Source organism: Orbicella faveolata, unplaced genomic scaffold, assembly GCF_042242905.1.
Source record: "Orbicella faveolata isolate gen_17 unplaced genomic scaffold, um_ofav_v1 contig_34, whole genome shotgun sequence".
In the NCBI taxonomy this organism is placed as follows: Eukaryota; Metazoa; Cnidaria; class Anthozoa; order Scleractinia; family Merulinidae; genus Orbicella; species Orbicella faveolata.
Window position 1 is genome coordinate 15,431,447 of NW_028301563.1, and position 21,909 is coordinate 15,453,355.

The following is a 21,909-nucleotide window of genomic DNA, read 5'->3' on the forward strand; positions in this document are numbered from 1 at the left end:
ATTTCTATGCCTAAAACACACAACTGAATGAGACAAAAGATAAAGAAAGGGTCAAATTTCGTGATAATCTACCAACTCTAAACACCCTATTTGAACAGGGTGAAATGAATTAAAATTCATTTAAAGAGGTGGTACTCTCGCGTAAAACTGTCGCGCGTTATCGCCGTTTGAAGAGTTGTACATATGTTACCCCTTTATTGAGATGTATATCAACATGATATGCCGCCAGCCAATGAAATCACGGCACTCCCTTTACACATTAAACATCCATAACTTAAAAAGGAAGTCTTAACTAAGAGCAGGACGTGTCAAACCAACATGAATAATTCTGAATGGCAATGGCTCAACTCTTGCAGCTGCTACGTTTGCCAAGTGCAGTAACACAGCACATTACAGAGGCTTGAATTGCAAGGAGATGCTATTTTGACTTTACATCTTTAGTTGGTGCCACTTTGTTAACATCTTAACATTTTCGATAAAACTTTTTCAGAATTCTGAAGAACTGAAGACATCCGTTGTGGTGTAAAAATGAATGTTTCGCGGCTCCTCGTTTTCCTGTCATGGATTTCAATGGTGTTTTACCCAACGGAAGCGGAGGGTGAGTTCATAATCGTCTTTACATTCTAATTCACTTCCATAAATTCGTGTTATATACTCCCCTACTCAATAAATCTTAATACCCACCAGTAACCCGTGTTGCCATCCCGCACTTTGTCATAAGCGAATTTGTTGCTTCTCCTCTTAGACCTGTTATTCTTGTTTCTGTTGGTTTTTAACCATGTTTTTCCGCTTTCTCTCTCATAAACAAAAACAAAATTTCAACAATCCAATTCTTAAAATCCAAGGGCAACGAGTTTGTAGGTCGCAATTCTGTTACATGCTACCATAAGTCTTAATTAAAATTGAATTTTGAATAATTATTTTTTGCAGAGCTCAGTTAGATCACCTAAAATTGGCATGATGTTAGAATTAATTTTCCCGGATAGAAATGTCGCGATATTTCCAAAACACTTACAACCTTCTTAAAAGTAATTGCCTGGTAGCATATGCCTATAAATACCGTGAAGGGAATAATATGAAAACTTGAGTTACCTGCGCTAAATGAGGAAAAAGGGATGTAGAAATTGCCTGTTTACTTAATAATTCGTGGCCTAAAGAAGGTTGATGCAAGTATTTTACGTTCATCTGTGCAACGCATTTAATCTCACATTTATTGCCTCCAACGCTTTTTGCGTAAATTTGGTGATGAGGCAATCTTTTACAAACACCTTTAAAGTCTAGGAAACGTCAACTTTTAAAACAGTAAACAATCGAAATTTACTTCTTCTAACTATAACTCTAACATAGTTTTTGATCATATGTGACACTTCTTTTCTCAAATATAATGTTTGAAAATAATTGTGGTCATAAACTGACCAGCTTTTCGCCATTGGGTTGGGTGTAAACTACTTTAGTTTAATATTGTGTTTTGAAGTCAATTATTTCGGGCATTGTGCGAATCATATGTAACAATTATTCGCCGAGACGAAGTCGAGTTGAATATTCGCCAAGGTTCACTGAGCCTGAGGCAAATAATTGTTTTAGTATAATTTTTAGAGCTGAACAAAGAGGACAACAGAATAAGGGACTAAAACATAAAAACAAAATGGAAAAATAAAGTTATCCGGTAACTTTGTTTTATCGTTGTTGACTTCATTCACAGTTGTCATCATCGTCTAAAAATGAGTAGCTTTACTTTGAACAAAAATAAATTTCGGCCAATCGATCTGATCTGCTGGCGATCAGCTTAACCACTGCGTTTATTAATGACAGCCTTTTTGACGATATTCCGAAAATTTCCGACCACTTTCCTCTTTCCGATGATTTCCGACCACTTTCCGATGATTTACGAAGAATTTTCAAAACTTGTCCGAAGGTCACACGAACGTTGCCGAAAATTTTCTCAAAATTTCCGAAGATTGCCGAAGACTTTCGCGGAAGATCGTCGATATCTTTACTAGTGAGGATATGGAAAATACGCCACTCGAGTCCCAGATGTGGTTTCGTATGAATTTTACGAGCGGTGTATTTTCCAGTAAAACACTCGTGTCTATATAATAAATATATCTTATTAGATGTTTTGGTGTGTAATATCGCTATATATTTTAACGAGTTATGCCGTATTTTGACGAGCCCGTAGGGCAAGTCAAAATACAAACAACGAGTAAAAATATACAGCGATACTACACACCAAAACATCTAACAGGAGATTTATTATCCAACTGGTGTAATCAATATATTTATCAGTGAAAGACGGAGAGTGTGACAGTTTTGCGCGCGCACGTCGACCAGTACTGCAAACACGTTTTCTACTGTACAAATAACTGTACAATATCGCTCTATATTTGTACTGTTATTTGGACGGTATTCCCCGCAGCTGGGTAATAAACCGTCTTACTGTAGAAACACGAGTGTTTTACTGGAAAATATACCAGTCGTAAAATTCATACGAAACTACATCCGGGACTCGAGTGGCGTATTTTCCATATCCTCGCTAGTGAATATATTGATAATTTCACTGATATCAAGTTTGTCTCTTAAATTGTACTTAAGAACGAGTTTACTAGAGGACCAGCCAGGGGTGATACATGCCATCTCTCCTTTTTGGATGAAACTTCGGCAGATTGAAAGTACTACCCAACAACTCTAAAAGACAAAGTGTGCCGGCTTTGTGATTTTTCCCTTAGGAGTTAGACCCACCCCCCTTCCCCCTGGTTTTTTGCCCAAAATCCCAAAGATGTCACTAAAATGAGCATCAAATTCAAACACCGCTCCTGCTTACAGAATACATTGAATTTCATTGGTACTTCACACAAATAAAGATTGGACCTATCTTAGTTCACATCAGGAATTTCAAGTCATTTGAAGTGACAGGTACCAATCAAGGAATGTCATTTCCTACCCATGTCGCGCAACATTTAGCTATAATGCAAATTAGCTTAAATTCTGACTCAAATATTGCTTAAGTCCAACTTTCTAAATCAAAACTAATTTCATCACAGTTTAGAGTCACCCTTGGCCTGATGAAATCAAGAATAAAATTTTTGGCATCTGCTATTTTTCGGTAATAACAGCTGTTCAAACAACATGACAAGAGGCTACTTTTAACAAAGAGACAAGGGCGAAATCTAAGAATTTTAGATATTATAGAATGATTTCATCAAAGTTATTTCTATGTTAATGTCAATAACAAAGTCTTTGAATATTATTTAGGGCAGTGGAAGCTCAATGAATGCAAAACTCTTTGCAATATCCCTTGACCCTCGGACGTACAAAGGGGGGTGGGGAATGGATGTCATCCCCCCCAATACGGTATTTTCAAAATTTTGAGAAGACGATTTACTCTAAGGGGCTGGAACTTTCATTAGCTGTTCATTCATCCTTCGCGGATATTTTGATATGTCAATTGTGTGTCCATCATTTTTTATGTTTTCATAGCAACCACTAGTTTCATGTAGGTTTGGCCAAAAATCAACTTTTTTGACATAATTCTGTATTTTTTCCAGTTTTCTTCATCAAATTCCAGAAATTCACCAATTTGTACATTTCATAAACATTCTGGCTTGATTTTATATCAATTTCGATTATTTCTTGACTTTTTAAGAAAAAGTAAAATCCAAGATGGCGGATCCACGATGGTGGGTCAAATGACGTCATTTGACATTATGACATCACAGCCATTGAATATGGTATCATTTTGTAGAACAAGCTCAGGGCTATCTAATCAATGTAAGTTTAGTACGCTGTGCGTTAACAGAACAAAAACCAGAGGGGGTTCCTTCCATTTCCCCCTTATACCACAGTGGGGGTACGAGTTAGCTTGTACGTCCAAGGGTTAAATAACATTGCAAAACACCTAAATTCTATTCGTACAATCTAAATATGGGAATGAACGGCCGTAATGTTTGAATTCTAAAACATTGACTAGTTAGATGAGAGTTTTTCTCGGCATGTCTCGCTTTTTAGATTACTCTTGAAACCCTAGTCAATCATCACAGGTGATCTTGCAATTGATTATTGTCAACTCTTACTTTACACTCGGCATACAAACTTATCAATCCTGAGAAGTATTCTTTGCTGAAATCATTGTTCGCCCTAATTCTGAGTTCAAAAACCCCTTGAAAATTTCATTTTCCTGCATCAGGCATGCAAGTATATCTTGGTAAACACGTACAGTTGTATACAATGCTTGAACTGTAAGATTGAGCTTTAGCTAGCTTTTATGAAATTACATTTTTCTTCTGAAAGTTGCTATACTGAATTAACCGCAGATAAAGGTTATACCTCAAAGATGTTAGCACAAGAAATTGTAAATAATCCGCATGTCTGCGAGTAAGAAGATGTGTGAAAAAATTGCAATTCTGAGGAAAAATTGAGCCTCGAGAAGATCTAGTAGCTGAAATTATCTAAACCTAGGGTCCAAGCGAGCACACATGACAACATACACGGCACCAGTGCCTTAGGTTTAGCAAGGTTTGGCCCGGTTGAACTTTTCTTAATTTTTCTAGGCACTCAAGAGGCTTGAGTGGCTCTTGGCCATCGTTTTCTTTTCTGCTCAGTAGCCTCCTGTGTATATCCGTAGCTCCATAGCGCTGTGAAATAAGTCTGGTCACAAGACTGTATTACATATTCCACATAGGTTAAAGGTAAAGTCTGCATGCGAGCCAAGTGGCCCATCAGGCCGGAGCTTATCCCGGTTTCTGTAGCATGAAGCGACTAGGAGTATTTCTACTCCCCCATGGATGAGATGCTAGTCCATCGCAGGGTTACCCCAGCATTAAGTTCGCCGGTACCCATTTATACACCTGGGTGGAGAGAGGCACTGTGAGAATAAAGTGTCTTGCCCAAGAACACAACACAATGTCCCCGGCCAGGGCTCGAACCCGGACCGCTCGATCCGGAGACGAGCGCACTAACCATGAGGCCACCGCGCCTCCCTACATATTCTACATGGTGGATGGTAAAGTAGCTGGCAAGTAGTGCTGTCTTCGTACTGCAAGCCTGGTCAAGATCTCTTCTGCTTCATCTTGAGACGGACTCAGATCAGCCTGGTGTATGGCTAGTCGGCCACCTCTGTACATTACAGACAACATGCTGAAGTACTGGGCTATTTGGTCTGCAGCAAGCTACTCTTCTTTGCTGAACATTTTCCTGCAACTACTGTCTTGCACAGTCTCATCTTACCGCACTCATCACTACCCTTTCGTCCTGTCCCCTCACCTTCCAAGAATGTTCTTTTCGGATACGTGTTCACTTTCTCAGAAAAGCAGGTTTCTCTTCGTGATGTTTTCAGACCCATCCCTTTGAGATTTCTCATGAGGATCATGATCACTAAAAGACGTTTGGGATTTCAACCCATTTTATCTTGACGCTGTCTATGCTGTTTCTCTCTCTAACTTCATTAGGTGTTTATCCGCATCCATGTGTCTCTTCAGACTGCAAAAGATTGGTATGCTTTTGTGAATCCCTCTTCAGGGTAGGAGGAATACACTCTTGTAGCTTTGACAACTTGGGACTCTTCTTCAATAGATTGCGAGGTCCTAGCTAGACCATACTTAACAGACAGGAATGGTTATGAAGCCCGGCAAACATCAAAGGAGCAAACGAAGATGCCAAGATTTGTGTTGGAAGGTCCACGACCGTGCAAAATCTTTTTTTGCGCTCATACACTATGCATGAATTACGTAACCAAAACGTTTCTATTGGTCAGTTACTCGGTCAGTGGTATACAACAGTTGTGTTTTGTGCACGGTCAAGGCCAAAAAAGAGAACAAAAACATACAACAAAGAACTTTGTTGAGTTTCATAATAATCCCCTTCTACTAACCATGCCTAGACTGAGGCTGTTGGAGCTGACACTTGTCAAACTCTAGGCTGTAAGAGTAGCAGTCTCTCTTGCAGTACATTTAAGGGCTGCTCTATGCATAAGTCTGTAGGCCCTTGAGGTCTTCCAAATCCATTCCTCGTGTGCAGGTGTGAAACGTTTACCAGGGCCCATATCATAAGCCTTCTACACTTTCAAACCTCCGGACTTACAGCTAAAAAATTTCAGAGACAGGATCCCAGACATTGTGTGCTTCATGGACTGGCCTGACTCTTGAGTCTTAACAATATTATTGATGCCTGACACCCTTCAACCCGCCATAGGATATCACTAGCACTTTTAATGTCGTGCCCTTCATTTATGTTACAACGCACTTGGCTCTGCACTGTGGCAATTCTTTTGTCACAGAGGTCCTTTCCAGCCTGTGGATCACTGAGATCATATCTGACGATCTTAATGCCTGTGCACTCTCTAAGGCTGGAAAGTGAGTGGATGAGATGAGAACAAAGGTAACATCCAGTATTGTCGAGCTTTTCTTTCCAAAAAGTTACAATTGAGCAAAACATCGAAGCCATTCTTATCATTGGAGTGTGCACATCTACAAATAGAGATTGAAATCCCTTGCGCAGTGGTAATAAGTAATAAATAACAACAATAAATATAAATAAATATGATAAATAATAATATAACAACAACAAACTATTAATTATCACTTGGTGATATTATTTGCTACTGATCAAGGTCTTTGGTTCTTGTTCCCATGCTTTCAAAATTATATGCACAATGTTTATCTTTATACCAATTAAGATTTACTTGCCTTCCTGATGCAGCAAGTAAAAAAAAAAAAATCATAGATGTTTTTTAACTCGATTCGCATGAAATGGATATTCATTGGATGAGCTCAAGAGTTAATATATGAGGGCAAACAATAATATCAGCAAAGAATACTTCTCAGGATTGATGAGTTTGTATGCCGAGTGTACAGTAAAAGTTGACAATAATCAATTGCCACATCAAGCATATGACCCGCCCGTGATGATCGAGCAGGGTTTCAAAGGTAATCTAAAAAGTGAGATTTGCCCAGAAAAACTCTCATCTAACTAGTCAGTGCCCTTTATCCCCATATTTAAATTGTACAAATAGAATTGAGGTGTTTTGCACTGTTATTTTAACCCTCGGATGTACAAGCTAACTAGCACCCCCACCGTAGTATAAGGGGGAAATGGATGGAACCCTCTTGGGTTTGCACTCTGTTTAGGCACAGCGAAATAAATTTATATTGATTAGATAGCCCTCAGCTTGTTCTACAAAATGATAGCATATTTGTTGGTTGTGACGTCATGTGATGCCAAATGACGTCATTTGACTCGTCATCTTGGATCTGCCATCTTGGATTTTACTTCTTTCTTAAAAAGTCAAGAAATAACGGAAATTGATACAAAATCAAGCCAAAATGCTTATGACATGTACCAGAAGCATATCACCTCGAAGCGATTAACTCCGTTCCGATGCTGAGGTTTTTTAGCGAACCAATCAAAATTAACCTCCTAATATGGAGTGTTGCACACGGTTACGTCACAATATCGTCGCCTCTGGCGGAGCAATGGCGGATACTGTTGTTGTTTTCGTGTTGAGGGTAGGTTGTCGTTTTCTCAACCTTTTTCTGCGCTTATCAAGAGAATCAAACGAACGTCTTCTAGGAGCTGCTAGTTTAATATCAAGGCCAGAGATTATCGAAGTCTCAATTGCAGGTAAGCATATTTTTGTATCAAAACAAGTCTGAAAATCACGTTTATGTTGAAAATGTTTGTTGAGCACACCGGGGTTTGACAAACAATCTTTTGGTCGTTTGCTGGGAGACAGGGATCAGTGTTGTGATTATTTTTGCATGGAACTTTAGTACGATACATGTAGTCCATTTGAAGAAGTCTGGGGCTCCCGTCGTTTTTACAGGGTTTTAACGGTCAAAATCGGACTTGAAATTTGGGGCTTTTTCTGTGAATTGTGTCATACCCGGTCATACATTCGGGGTATTTCGCTGGAGTTGGTGTGATTCCTACACGTTTTGTTTTGTTTTGTTTTGTTTTGTTTTTTTGTTTTTTGTTTTTTTTCACGATAAGTGTATAATTTTGTGGCTCGGTTTGTTCCTTTAATATTTCAATGTTTTCTTGCTAATTTGTTTTTGTAGGGTGTATGTAATCCGTTTGTTTCGCCGATGTTCGGACACTCTAGTCACAACCAGGAGGTACCAATTGTTCAAGCAAGTATAAATTAATCTGCCAGAGCTTGGATCTCGATATGATAAATTCGTTGCAGTGTAAATATATCGAATCGATTATAGTAAATTTCTCCTATCATGTTCACTGCCTGTCTTGAATTGTTTTCTCAAATGTTGTTCAGTCATCTACAATAATTTGACTGCTTTTCAGAACTCCCAGTTCTTCATGGCTCTGTCAATTCTAAGCCCGCTCATCCTCCCGCGCTTTTGACAGTTTGTTTTGGTGCACAGAAAATCTCCATGGTGGGGCCGTGAGGTAAGTGCAGATGTTCCACCCATGGGATAGTGTCCAAATGCCCTGTTTGTGTTCTAATGGTATTGCTGTGTACTCATGAGCACTAATATAACGTGAAAAAGCATCTTCTATTTGGTGACTAGCCTGTTAAAGTTTGATTTGGACTGTTAACGTTCATGTACTTAACTTTTTTTGTATAAAGCATATTGAAATATTGATTCATACGTGGTCAAAAGTAATGCACACTGGTCTCCACAAAGACAAACTCACAAACGTGATGTTTGCAGACAAAACTCATTTAATATAGAATCCATTGTTATTATAAAAATAACAATAACTTACCTCTCAAGGTTCCTTTTAAACATTCTAGGCCCTTTTGTCCTACATTGATTCTCTCATGTGTGAATGACCATCATGAATTTTTGGGGTGGTGCTGTGACACAAGCAACTTTACAAAGGGTTAAATCTCAGAAAAAGAATTTACATCTGCATTCTTTACTAAGAGTTAATCCTTATGATGTAAATCATGCTTTTGTACTTTAAAAGTACCAAATTGAATTTATAATTCTTTGTAATGAAATTCTTTGTAATGAAAACTATCAAATGCCCCACCGCTGGGCAGCCCTTTGGGAGCAAATGGCCCCATGGTGGGAACCTAACCCCTATCAAATGCCCAGGGGGGGATGAGTAGGTTTGAATGACAGGGCCATAGTAGTAGTAATAGTAGTAGTAGGGCCATGATACTAGTTCCCTTTGAATTTTGGAAGTAGTACTTCAAGATAACACATAAGCTTGGATAATCATTAACTGTATGTTTATTTCACATTACAGTGAAACCTTGTTAATGCTAAGTCTTATGATACTCAAGGGGCCATGAAAATTTTGCTGTATTAAACAGGGTGGGGGTACTGACAGTGTAGTGTCAAATTTCATTACAGGGATCTATTTTAAGGAACTTCTTTGAAAAGGAAATTGTTTGATTAGTTAAACATTGTACAGATGATTTCAATAAAAAAATAGTATCAGTATTGTTTCTCAATATTTGTTTTGTTCAGTCTATTATTCATGAATACGTTTTGGTTAAAAGTCATATGATAGAGGTAAAATTATATAGGATTATACAGGTTAACATTTCATTTGCTTACGGTTTTCTGGTAAGAAATATTCTTATTAAAAATGGTCACCTTTGCCAGAGGCAGCTTCAACAAAAGGGCAAATGGAAAACGTAATTTGTGATAATCCTAAACTAGCACAAATTACTATTTTGCTGGCACAGAGCAGAGGGATCGGGGCAGGTTCGAGGTGCGCAATGTTCAGCAGTTAGTTGTCATTAGCAAGGTGATACATTCTATGGTCAGCCTTCAGCGTATACAGTTGTAAAGTTTGTTTTCCTTTTCTTGGCTATGCACAATCGTGACTTTCAAATTGTATAAATTTTTTTAGTGCTGTCATTTTATTACATCACTGTAATTTACTACATTTGTGTACACTACATTTAATTAGGATACCCTAAAACCCTAAGGGTGGCACCACTACCTTGGTCAGGGGCACGCTTTCCTTATTTTTTCCACCTGCTGGTTTTTTGGAGATTTCTTTTCCGGCTTTGTCGCACTTAGTTTTCGAATCTTTGAAACATCTGGTAAAAGAGACAGTAGCTTCGCTGTCCAACCCACCCAATTTAATTGCCCTGTGTGTCCGGATGAGTAGTGGGCGCAAAATCTTCCTCATTCACACAAAGATTAAGCCAGAACCAGCAAGGGTAGATCAACGATTTTGGAAGAGGGAGGGGGTGGGGGGTGGCTGGTACCTCGGGGTTGCACAGGGTTTGTATCCTTTTTCAAAAACAAATTTCCAGGACTTTTCCAGGACTCAGATTGATTTTTCCAGGACTCTCAAATTCACATTAACCCTTTCACTCCCATGATCTTAATATTAATTCTCCTTACTGTCTGCCATAAATTTCATATTTTTCTACTTGAGTTTAACAGATTTCCAGAACTTTCCAGGTCCAGTAGCCCTTTTCCAGGACTTTCCAGTCCTGGAAAATGCCACAATATTCCAGGACTTTCCAGGTTTTCCAGGACCTGTACGAACCCTGGTAGCAGAATTAATGGGACATGCCCCTAATTCGTCCCCAGCTGTCTTCATACAGGAGATACAGCACAGGGAGAGATGGCTACCAAGAAAGGGAGCGCAAGGTGAGATGGGCAGGTCAGCCCCTGCTCCTCCACCTCGCATGCTGCCGTGTGCTATATGAAAACGACTGGGGACAAGTCTGGGACATGCCCACAAAATGTTGCTTTTTGCGAATTGAGCCCTACACGTTATCGAAAACTATTACATCAGAAATACTAGCAATGCCACAAAGTAGAAATTGCAATGAATTATTAGGTACCTTTTCAGAGTGTTTGCCTTTTTTTTTCTATCGTAACCACAATATTTTTCACTTTTTTAAAATTTTTTTGCTTCTCCATAAAGGGGTGGCTAGCCACTCAATCCAGCCCTTCCCCACCCCCCCCCCCCCCCGCCAAGTCTGCTTCTAAACCAGCCAAAATATTTGAAGCAGATGCTAAATTACCAATTGGTATTTTGAAAGACTATGGGACTGGGATTAACATGTTGGCTATATTTCCCAAGAAATAACTTAACTTTTTCCATCTACACTGTAGTTATCAAACAAGGAAAGCGGCAGCATGTCTACAATATCAATTTTAGAACCTACTGTAATTGACCAAAACAGACTACTTAATGACCTTGCAACTGACTAACAAAGGGGCATACTGTGTAGTGATCTCCAATTTTAAGAGCTACTGCAAGTACTCAAGAACGCACTTGCATCAGTTCTGCTTTTATTTCCAAATTTTGTTACAATTTGGTTATTTTAGTCAAAACATCTCGGTATAAATGATATACAACTAAACTTGGTCATAGTGAATTCAGTTGCAATAGGCCACTTTCAATATATTAAAATTCAGCTTGATAGTGAGGCCTAGAGGACACAAACAAAAGAAGTGATTTAACGACAGAAACGATTTATTGACAGTTACTTCTACAGTTGCACTGGCTTGATTTCATTATGAGAAGAGGTATAACATGAGGGTTACCAATGAAACCATGAGCTATGCTTTCATTGCTAATTCACTGTACCCATCGGAGATAATCTTCCAGTTATTAACAAAATATCATTGGGAACTAAATATTACAAGTGAAATAAATGGTGAATGTAACAAGGTGACTTTAAAGCCATTTCAGTGGATTTCTGATATCAATGCAATTGATTATAGCAATTTTTGAGGAGCAACACAATTTAACTAGAACATTTAACGATGAAAAATTTACTTATAATGGCATCTGTGGTTTCACCATCATCAGGCTAAGGCTCTTTCGGTTATATCTTGTAATTTTGCCCTACAATGCCTCCAAAATATGGTGCTTTTTTGCCGTTTTAGTACTAATGGCACTTGGCAATTCAGTTAAAAGAAACATCCTTGCAACTCAGTCCCATAACAAGGTAAGGTGATCAGTGTGCTCAAGTTTTCAAAGCTATTTTGATTTATATAATTCAAGTATTCATGCATAGCTAGAAGAAATTTCAACATCATGTCAACGGATGTAAGTGTATGGGTTGAAATAAAACTTTGAATTTCAGATTAGAAATGACAATCATGCATTTGTAGCCAAAACACCATCTGGGATGAGTACTGCCTTGCTAAGTTGTAGAACCGTAAATCTTGAGGAGCTTTACACCAAATTAAACAACTGAAATCCATTCTGGTTTGCAACGTTTCCAAACATGCAAATGCCCGCAAGAAGGGAATTAATTCCACCTTAATTAATTAAGCACAAACAGATTTCCTTTGTCTACGTTTCGTACAGAACAAGATATATTCCTCTTTTCGGGATCCTCCATTTTCTCTGGGGGCCGTAAACTTTTTTTATATTCAACACTGGCCCAGAACCTAGCTTTAAAACCGAAACATTGTCCTCCACAATGTTCATTTTCTCTGTCGTCACATTCTCTAAACATACACCATCCTTACCCTGCAACGGCATCTCCTTCACGATTTCACACTCATCCTGGCTAGGTAACGCCTGACGAACAAACTACTTCCATCTTACGTGAAGCACAGCAGATTTATCATATGATTTACCTTTCCCTTTCTCGGAAAATAAATCAAAAAAGGTGTCACTGTAGCGTTTTTCGTCTAAAATAATTACATTTATTTGTATTTTACTCTGGAGGAAGGGGGAGAGGACTGGTACTAGTTTTCTCTGACATGCGCTCTACGTACTTCATTCGCCATGTGCTTGTGCACAACGTAGTTTGGCTCAACGCAAGTTTCTTTCCAGAATTCTTCTTTACAGTACGTATCTCGATGTTTACACTATGGCTTCTAGAAAGAGCAGCAGGAGAATAAAACCTCCGCTTAAACTGAAAGATTTCGACATCGACGGCTTAATAGCAGAATCAACACCGCAACAGGTGAGCGAAGCAGTTGAACGTGAACTGAGTCAGGTCGAGTCCATGATCAAAGACCTCTCTCCGACAAAATTTAAAGCAGAGCAAGAGCAAGAGAGAGCAGTAGAAGATCTTCGAAACCAGAACTTGAAGCTAGAATTGCACCTCACTCGTACCAAACTCGAGCTGTTGAAGCTACAGCAAGATTCAGCGCAGCCCAGTGCCCCCAAGATGGCGACGACGATCACAACAACGCCTAATGATAATCCTATCGCAAAACCAACCTTAAAAAGCCTTCAGCAAGATCCTACCGTTCAATCGGAGCTTAAATCTCTCATGGACTCTTTGGGAGATCCAGTTTTACTGGGTTTAACTGAAGAGGAGCAGGATCCAGCTCAACAGCTGTTAGAGCCCACTATTTCAAGAGGTAAACGTCCTTTACTTATACCTGATTTCATTAGTTCCCTCCCCATAGTTCTGCAGGAGGATAAGGAGACCGTGCTTGGAACCTCTGGTGATGCTAGAATTGTGTTAAAATCCTCTCAAGAAAAGAAGCTATCCCTTGACAAAATTTCATTCCCACAGTGGTCAGCGGCTAACTTTCGCATTATGCATACTCTCATGAAAGATGGGCTTCTTTCGTCCACCCAGGAAATTCTCGATTATATTGTGTACAGTTCAAAAATTTCTGAACTAGCGAAGTGTTACCCTTTGCCAAAAGTGATGCAGTATGATGATTTGTACCGCAAAATGCAATTTGCCACAAGCTGTAAATGGGGATCTGACAGCCAATTCATATCCCATCAAACGCTTCACAGACCAGATCCATCGACTCCCACATCCACACGTCCACCTCTTCGCAAAGCGTCCCGCCCAGTCATAAACCAAGCAACAGGGAAGCAGGTTTGCTTTGAATTCCAACGGCGTGAAGGTTGCCGCTTTGGCTCCTCCTGTAGATATGATTATGTTTGCATCAAACCACAATGTATGGGAACCCACCCACAATGGCAACACCAGTCTGCTACTGCTCAAGACCCCCAATACTGAACCGACACTCAACTGCAGAGATCTCTCCAAATTGTACTTTAACGGCAGAACTAGCAGGAGATATCTCGACCACATTGTGACATGCAGGGACCGATCCCGCCTTAATGACATGCTGTCCCGCAGAGTGTGGGGAAAGTTTACCTATTAAAGCAGGGGCCTTTTTGGAATCTATGTAGCAGCCCCAAGCAGCCAAGGTCTCCACAGACTTAATTTTTGGGACCTGGGCAGCAGAACTATCAAATGACCCGGACATGAAATTTATCCTAGATGGTGTTAAAAATGGATTTCAGCTACTCCCTCCTGATTCAACGGTCTCACATGCCTTTACACACAACAATAAATCTGCCCTACGACCTGGAGCTAAAGATCAAATTGAAGCGCAACTGGTTAAGGGTCTTCAAGAAGACCATTTTGCTGTAGCAGACAAGTCCCACATGCCCATAATCGTTAATGTACTTGGGGCTGTACCTAAAAAGGATTCGAATGAATTACGGATGATCATGGATTGCAGCCGACCCTTAATGGCAAATGCCAACTCATACATGGATTTAGAACATTACAGGTATGTTACTGTTGATGATGCAGCAAACCTCTGTCAACCAGGTTGTTGGTTGGCAAAAGTTGACTTAAAACACGCTTACAGAAGTGTTGGTACTCACCCCGACAGCTGGCGAGTTACAGGGATGTCTTGGTGTTTCAAGGACTCTAAACATTCTACCTACCTCTATGATAAGCGACTCCCCTTTGGAGCCAGGGCCTCACCAATGATTTTTCATCGCCTTACACAATCAGTCTGTCGAATGATGTCGCGAAGAGGGTATACTGTGTTGGCGTACCTGGACGACTTCCTCATCATTGAACCAACTCAGCTTCAGTGCAAAGCAGCTTTTGACATTCTACTAAACTTACTAGAGTCTCTTGGCTTCACTGTCAACTGGACAAAAGTTGTCTTCCCAGCCCAATGTCTGGTTTTTCTGGGAGTTGAAATTGACACTGTTAAGTGTGAACTCTGCCTCCCAGAAGATCGTGTATCTGAGTTGTTATTCGTTCTCAAGGAAACCAGTTCAAAACGTAAATGCTCCAAGCTTCACCTCCAACGACTCATTGGCAAGCTCAATTGGGCAGCACGTGTTGTTCGAGGGGGCCGCACGTTTCTCAGGCGTCTTATCACCTTGGCAAATGCTGTTAAACGCCCGTACCACCGTGTTTATTTAAACCTATGCGCCAGAGCTGACCTCCTGTGGTGGACCTCCCTCTTACCTGCACACAACTGTAAAACATTGTTCCCCTCAGCAACCCCAGAACTTCCTACAGCAGTGCTTACGGATGCTTCCCTGTCTGGTGGGGGGTGCGTATGGGAAATTGACTGGATGTATGTTAACTGGGCCTTAGACTACCCAGCTCTCTGCTCTCTGCACATCAATTACAAGGAGACATTCACAATCGTTTTGGCAGCCCATCGTTGGGCACCCTTTTGGTCAGGTTATCAAGTGGTCGTCAAGTCGGACAGCCAGGTGGCTGCGGCTATCTTAAACAAAGGTTCAACGTGTTGCCCAGTAATAATGGATTGGATTCGTTCTCTGTTTTGGCTTAAGGAGTATTACAATTTCAGCCTGTTAGTCAAACACATTCCAGGAACAACCAATACCCTAGCAGATAGTGTTTCACGACTTGACAATGTACACTACTGGCCAACATTTCAGGCATGGCTCTCCGAATCCCCTGTATCATATGATTTAGAGTCTCACATGTCATCATTGTCTCTTGCACTCCTTAGATACAAAGAATCAGCAGCAACTTGACCGCGAAGTCATCAATTTCCGGCGTCAAGCATATGCCCCTACTACCAAGTCCACCTATATGAGTCAAATGCGCTCATACCTCTCCATTTGTGTATACTACGGTTACCAGCCTATCCCAGCATCAGTATCAACCCTTAACCGCTACGCAGCCTTCCTAGCAAGATCACTTTCAGCATCCTCCATCCCAGCCTATTTGAATGCAGTTCGCATCCTACATCTTGAAAATGGACTTGCGGACCCAACCAAAAACAATTTTCAGCTGGCAACTATACTTCGGGGAATTAAACGTATAAAAGGTTTATCAGTATCCCAAAAGAAACCAATTACGCCTCAGATCCTGTTAGCCTTCAAGAATCACTTAAACTTAGATGATCCTTTGCATGCAACATTTTGGGCAGTCTGTCTGGTAGCTTTCTTCGGCCTCCTACGTAAAGCTAACTTGCTATGCAGAGGATTAACACATTTCAACCCATCAAAGCATCTGCGTCGAGGGGACATCCTCTTCTTTACAGACTGGGCCATCATTATCAACACATGGTCAAAAACAATCCAATTTAGCCAGCGCATTTTGACTATTCCTTTACCACGCATTGCCCAGCACCCACTCTGCCCTTATACAGCTCTCAAGCATGCTTTCAGCTTAGTACCAGCCTCCTTATCAGGCCCAGCCTTTGTCATCCCAGCTTCAACCAAGGGAGGTCTGGTCCCTCTGACGTATGGAAAGTTTAACTCCCTACTTAAATTATTGGCAACCACGATGAACTTGGATGCATCTAAATTTAGTGGACATAGTTTTCGATCAGGTGGGGCCACTCTGGCCTTTCAAGCTCAAATCTCAGCAGAACTTATCAAACGCTTAGGAGACTGGCAGTCAGATGCTTATAGATCTTATATTCACATCCCAGTTAAAGACAGAATGCAAGCAGTTAGTCGGCTGGCTTCGTTTGTTTAGAATTTCTTCCTTGCTCAGTTTTTCGTCTGGGGTTAGGTCGTTCCTCCCTCGGGAAAATTTCTATTAAATGGAAGGGATCACTTCCGAGCCCTTTCCCGTTTACCCCAGACTTTATTGTTGTTATTTTGTTTCTTCGCCTTTCGTTTAGAGAGTTAAGTCTAAAATAATTACATTTATTTGTATTTAACTCTGGAGGAAGGGGGAGAGGACTGGTACTAGTTTTCTCTGACATGCGCTCTACGTACTTCATTCGCCATGTGCTTGTGCACAACGTAGCTTCGCCCCCCCCCCCCCCCCTTCCCCTCCCTAATTATTTGTTGTTGTTATATTCCTTGTACATTACCTTTTCCAATTCGGAAAATTTCTATTAAACGGAAGGGATCACTTCCGAGCCCTTTCCCGTTTACCCCAGACTTTATTGTTGTTATTTTGTTTCTTCGCCTTTCGTTTAGAAAGTTAAGAGTCCACGAAAGGCACGAAACAACACACTCGATTCAAGCATCTGCAACTTGACCAGCCAAGTTTGACTCAAAGTAATCAGAAAAAGCTCCCTGAACCTTTCTGCAGACCCTGTTGACAATATAAAATTCCGACAGCGCTTTCCCGAGAGGGTTTATGGCTTGCATTGTTGTTCTTAAGTGGCCTTGAAGACAGCAAAAAGCCGCCATTTTGAAAACAAACTTACCTCAATCCGCTAATTCCATATTTGGGCAAAAAAATTCCGTGGTTCTGATTGGTGGGCTAAAAAACCCCAGCATTGTTCCGAATACATAAAGAGAATTTAGACGCTTCGAGGTGATATGCTTCTGCATGTACATATTGGTGAATTTCTTGAATTTGATAAAGAAAACTGGGAAAAAATACAGAATTAGGTCAAAAAAGTTGATTTTTGGCCAAACCTACATGAAACTAGCGGTTGCTATGGAAACATAAAAAATGATGGACACACAATTAACATATTAAAATATTCGTGAGAGATGAATGAACAGCTACTGAAAGTTTCATCCAAAAAGGAGAGATGGCATGTATCACCCCTGCCTGGTTCTCTGGTAAACTTGGGCTTAAATTCGTTGGAGTAACATCGAAACATCTTCGGGTCTTACTCGAAAGTCTTCGGCAATCTTCGGCAATCTTAGGAAACTTTCGAAAACTGTTCGCCAACGTTCGTGTGACCTTCGGACAAGTTATAGAGAATCTTCGGAAATCTTCGGAAAGTGGTCGGACATCTTCGGAAAATCGTCAAAAACGCCGTCATGAGTACGTTTATAAAGTAAAAAGAACTACACGTTAGCTCGAAGATATGAATTTTATGTTCTCGTGGCAAGAACAAAATAAAGTAAATAAAGTCTTTCACTTCACTTCATCTCATTCTTGCCACTCGAACATAAAATTCATATCTTCTCGCCACCGTGTAATATCCTCTTCATATAAGGGACCGCTCAACCAATCAGATTGCTGAAAACTCCTTGTTCAGCTCTGAAATTATACTAAAAGAAAAATATAAAAACAATTTCTTACACGAAGAGAATTGTGAACAAAGAAATAAATAAGTGATTGAACAGGAATTAAAGCAATGAACTCCAAATGCACGTGGTGACTCTTCCAAAAATTAATCTGCGGCCAAATTAAAATGACTGTTTATTCGTTACGCAAGTTGATGACAAATGACAATCATATTTTGACAGGAATATTTTTCGATTTTCTTGTTTCGTTTTCAATGACGTCTTACATGTAAATTTTAACTTTATTGCAGGAAGAAATACTGTTTTAGTTCCTTTTGGCTTTCTTTATCCGTTTTAACTAGTTTTTAATGTTTTTTAATGTTGTTTTTTTTTTCGTTTATAAGCTGGTGGATCCATAAAGTGCTCTATAAGCAAACTCGTGAATTCCCTATGAGCTAACCTTTGCGTAATATGGAATTAACCTTTTAATAGCCAAAACTGTGTTGAAATATTTGAAGCGGAAAAAATACAACCAAAGCTTCTTTTACGAAAAATAACGATTCTGAGAGTAAGCTTTCATAAACATCTTTTTTTCTGGGCTTCATGCTCACAGCAGAGGAAATTTAAACACGCGATTAAAACAAGCTGCCATTGACATTTTCCTGATCAACAGATTAACAGAAGTTTTAACAACCATTTTAATTTGAGTTATTCTAACTAAAGGTGCCATTTTAAGCACAACACTCGCAGATACGTCGTACACTCTTTCAGAGGTATACAGTCGAACCTCTATTAAGCGGCTCCCTATTAAGCGGCAAACCCTTATTTGGTGGCCAGCGGCCAGTCCCGGAACAACTCTCAGCGATTTGATTGAAGTTGGAAGTTTTTAGTTAGATGAAGATAAAAAAATGACAATGTGGAATACTGTAAAAACAAATTTTCAGCAGTATTTAATTAAAACAATCACAAAACAAAGTCTCGAAGCGTTTTAGTTTGTCTATACAGCACACAAGCCAGTGTTGGGTTGACAGACACGTCGCGTTTTTACACGTAACTGTTTCTTTATATTTTGTCAACGTTATCGATCGTATTATAACCATCATTATTCTACTTTTTCTCCACTTGCATTTGTTCGTACTTATATTTGACAAACTGAAAACTGGACCACGCCCAACGTTGGTCTCGGGTGAGTCTCTATTAAACGGCCACCTCTATTAAGCGGCCAGTTGTCTCGTCCCCTAGGTTCGACTGCACATGTATGCACTCACAAAACAGCGGAATTGCGAGGGGAAGTTGACCCCTAATTAGCAAAAATTGACCACCGCTACAACCAACAACTTGGATACGCGATTCAAAAGTTAAAATGGCAGCTGTTCCCAAAATATTGCGTCATTTTTACGTCATATGACGTCATTGTTCATTTTTGTGGACCTCAAGGGATGATTTTTGGAAGTACTAATCAGCTTTAATACTCCAAGTGTCGTCACGGAAGCATTTAACTCGAACCCATGGTTTGCCAAATCCAAATTTTAATGTAAATAAAGCCAAAAATACGGTAATTGAAAATAAATAGAACCTAATGCAGATTGAGTAACTAACAAAATCTGTCACGAATGAAATGTAAAATAACCTAATCCGAACTAACAAAGATACTTACCGGACGAATGTGACAATGAAAGAAACCAAACCAAACCGGCTTCTAAAAATACAATATTGCCCAAACTCCTTCACTGGCATAATTTGACCACTGCTACAACCAATAACTTGGATACGCGATTCACGAGTTAAAATGGCGTCTGTTCGGAAAATATTGCGTCATTTTTACGTCATATGACCTCATCGTTCAATTTTGTGACCTCAGGGAATGATTTTTGGAAGTATTAACCGGCTTTAATGCTACAAGTGTCGTCACAGAAGCATTCAACTCGAGCCCATGGCTTGCCAAACCCAAATTTTAATTTAAACGAAGCCAAAGATACGGTACTTGAAAATAAATAAAACCTAATGAACAGTCACTAAAAAAATCCGACACGACTGAAATGTAAAATAACCTAATCCAAACTAACAAAGAAACTTGCAAGACGAATCTGACGACGACAGAAATCAAACCAAACCGATTTGTAAAAATACAATATTGCCCAAACTCGACGGCTCTTCACTGAAAGGACGCAAAACTCAACTGAAATAGATTTGCATGCAATAGATATATACAGTATGGTAAAAAAGGTAACAAGTACAACAAAGGGAAAAATACAAAAGACACTAATTACGAAAGGGGAAAACAAAGACCTTCTTCAAAAACGAAAAGATTCTTGCACCTACACCAAGAATTAAACTTTCTCCCTTCCTACATCCCATGCAGTCCCAGCAGACCGAACAATGCCAGGCCTGAATGGGGTTAAAATCCCTCGATTAAGTTTAATCCTTAACGTTTCGTATGCTGGGCTACATAAATGTTAAAAAGTGACCATTTCAATTTTTAAACGGGTATCTGAAACGTCCAATGAGTCGATCTAGCGCGACGCGATCTCAATGCGACGTCGAACGCGTTGGTGTACAACGATTATCGCCACTGTCTTTGTCGAATTTCGTTGACTTTCGTTTTTATTTCTTTACACAGTACTTGATCTCCAGTGAAGGCTTCGAGCTGCAGTTTAATAGCATCTTAATAATTATAAAAATATTTATTTCAGGACAAAATCGTGAACTGTATTTTCCAGCCAACTACTTCTTTGCCGAAAGACGTTTAATGAACCACAGGATAAAAAAACTTTTCGTCAACAACCTAGATGACTGTGAATATCTTTGCCACCTGGATGACAACTGTGTTAGTCTTAATATTAAAGATAAGGATCCCAAAAGTGGAACACATGCGTGTGAGCTTAATAACTCTACTCATCGGGACATGACGCAGACCTCGTTAATAACCCTGTTTTCTACTATCGCGGTGCACAGGTAATGAGGACATATATGCTGTTCTCTTTCGTTTATTTAATTAACAAGTTATTATCAAGAGTGGTGACCACAGAATTTCTCTTAATCCTATTAAGAACTGGCCCCAGTAGTTCAGCTGGATAAAGGCATCCAGTGGATAAGTGTTAATTAAACAAACCGCGCTATCCAGTCGATAGTGATTTACCCTGGGTGGATAGCGTTATCCACTTTTCGAACAACCTGGTACAGGCTTTTTGTGGTCAGGAAGGGAGATTGGGGGAAGAAGCTTTTGAGACTCTCACCCTGTAAGTCAAAGAGTATTAAAGTTAACACACTATAAAACAAAATCCGATAGGGAATCGAGCAATTTCTAAACGCTAAAGATGTAAATAGTTGTCTGAAATAACACCAAAAACAATTAACCATGAGAACTCGAGAAAGTAAATTTCAAAGTTCTTAGAAATTGTGGCATCACAGGTAAATTTCATCATCAGTTTCATTTGACCAGTACTCTCAAGTGTTTCATATGAACTTCAAAATTTGTTTCCCCCATTTGGTCTCGGTAGAAGTGATTTATTTTGATAAGAAATTTAATACAGTTGCCCAGACGGTGGATTCCTTCTTAAGGTGTCTGTTTCTGTTTCTGTTTCTGTTTCTGTTTCTGTTTCTGTTTCTGTTTCTGTTTCTGTTTCTGTTTCTGTTTCTGTTTCTGTTTCTGTTTCTGTTTCTGTTTCTGTTTCTGTTTCTGTTTCTGTTTCTGTTTCTGTTTCTGTTTCTGTTTCTGTTTTGTTTTTGTTTTTGTTTTTGTTTTTTTGTTCTGGCGTTTTTCCCTATTCAAGAACTTCTGTGAAAAGAAATCGCGGGCAAGCACAGCGCCATTTGTCAGTCGGGGTTTAC

General features: G+C 39.7%; 1 long non-coding RNA gene across 1 annotated transcript; it reads left to right on the forward strand.

Moving 5' to 3' along the window:
- Nucleotides 1–334: 334 nt before the first annotated feature.
- LOC149105006 (uncharacterized) lies at nt 335–21,876 on the forward strand. The gene is made up of 2 exons (XR_016210102.1): nt 335–598; nt 20,772–21,876. It is a non-coding gene; the product is annotated as an uncharacterized LOC149105006 (long non-coding RNA).
- The last annotated feature ends 33 nt before the right edge of the window (nt 21,877–21,909 follow it).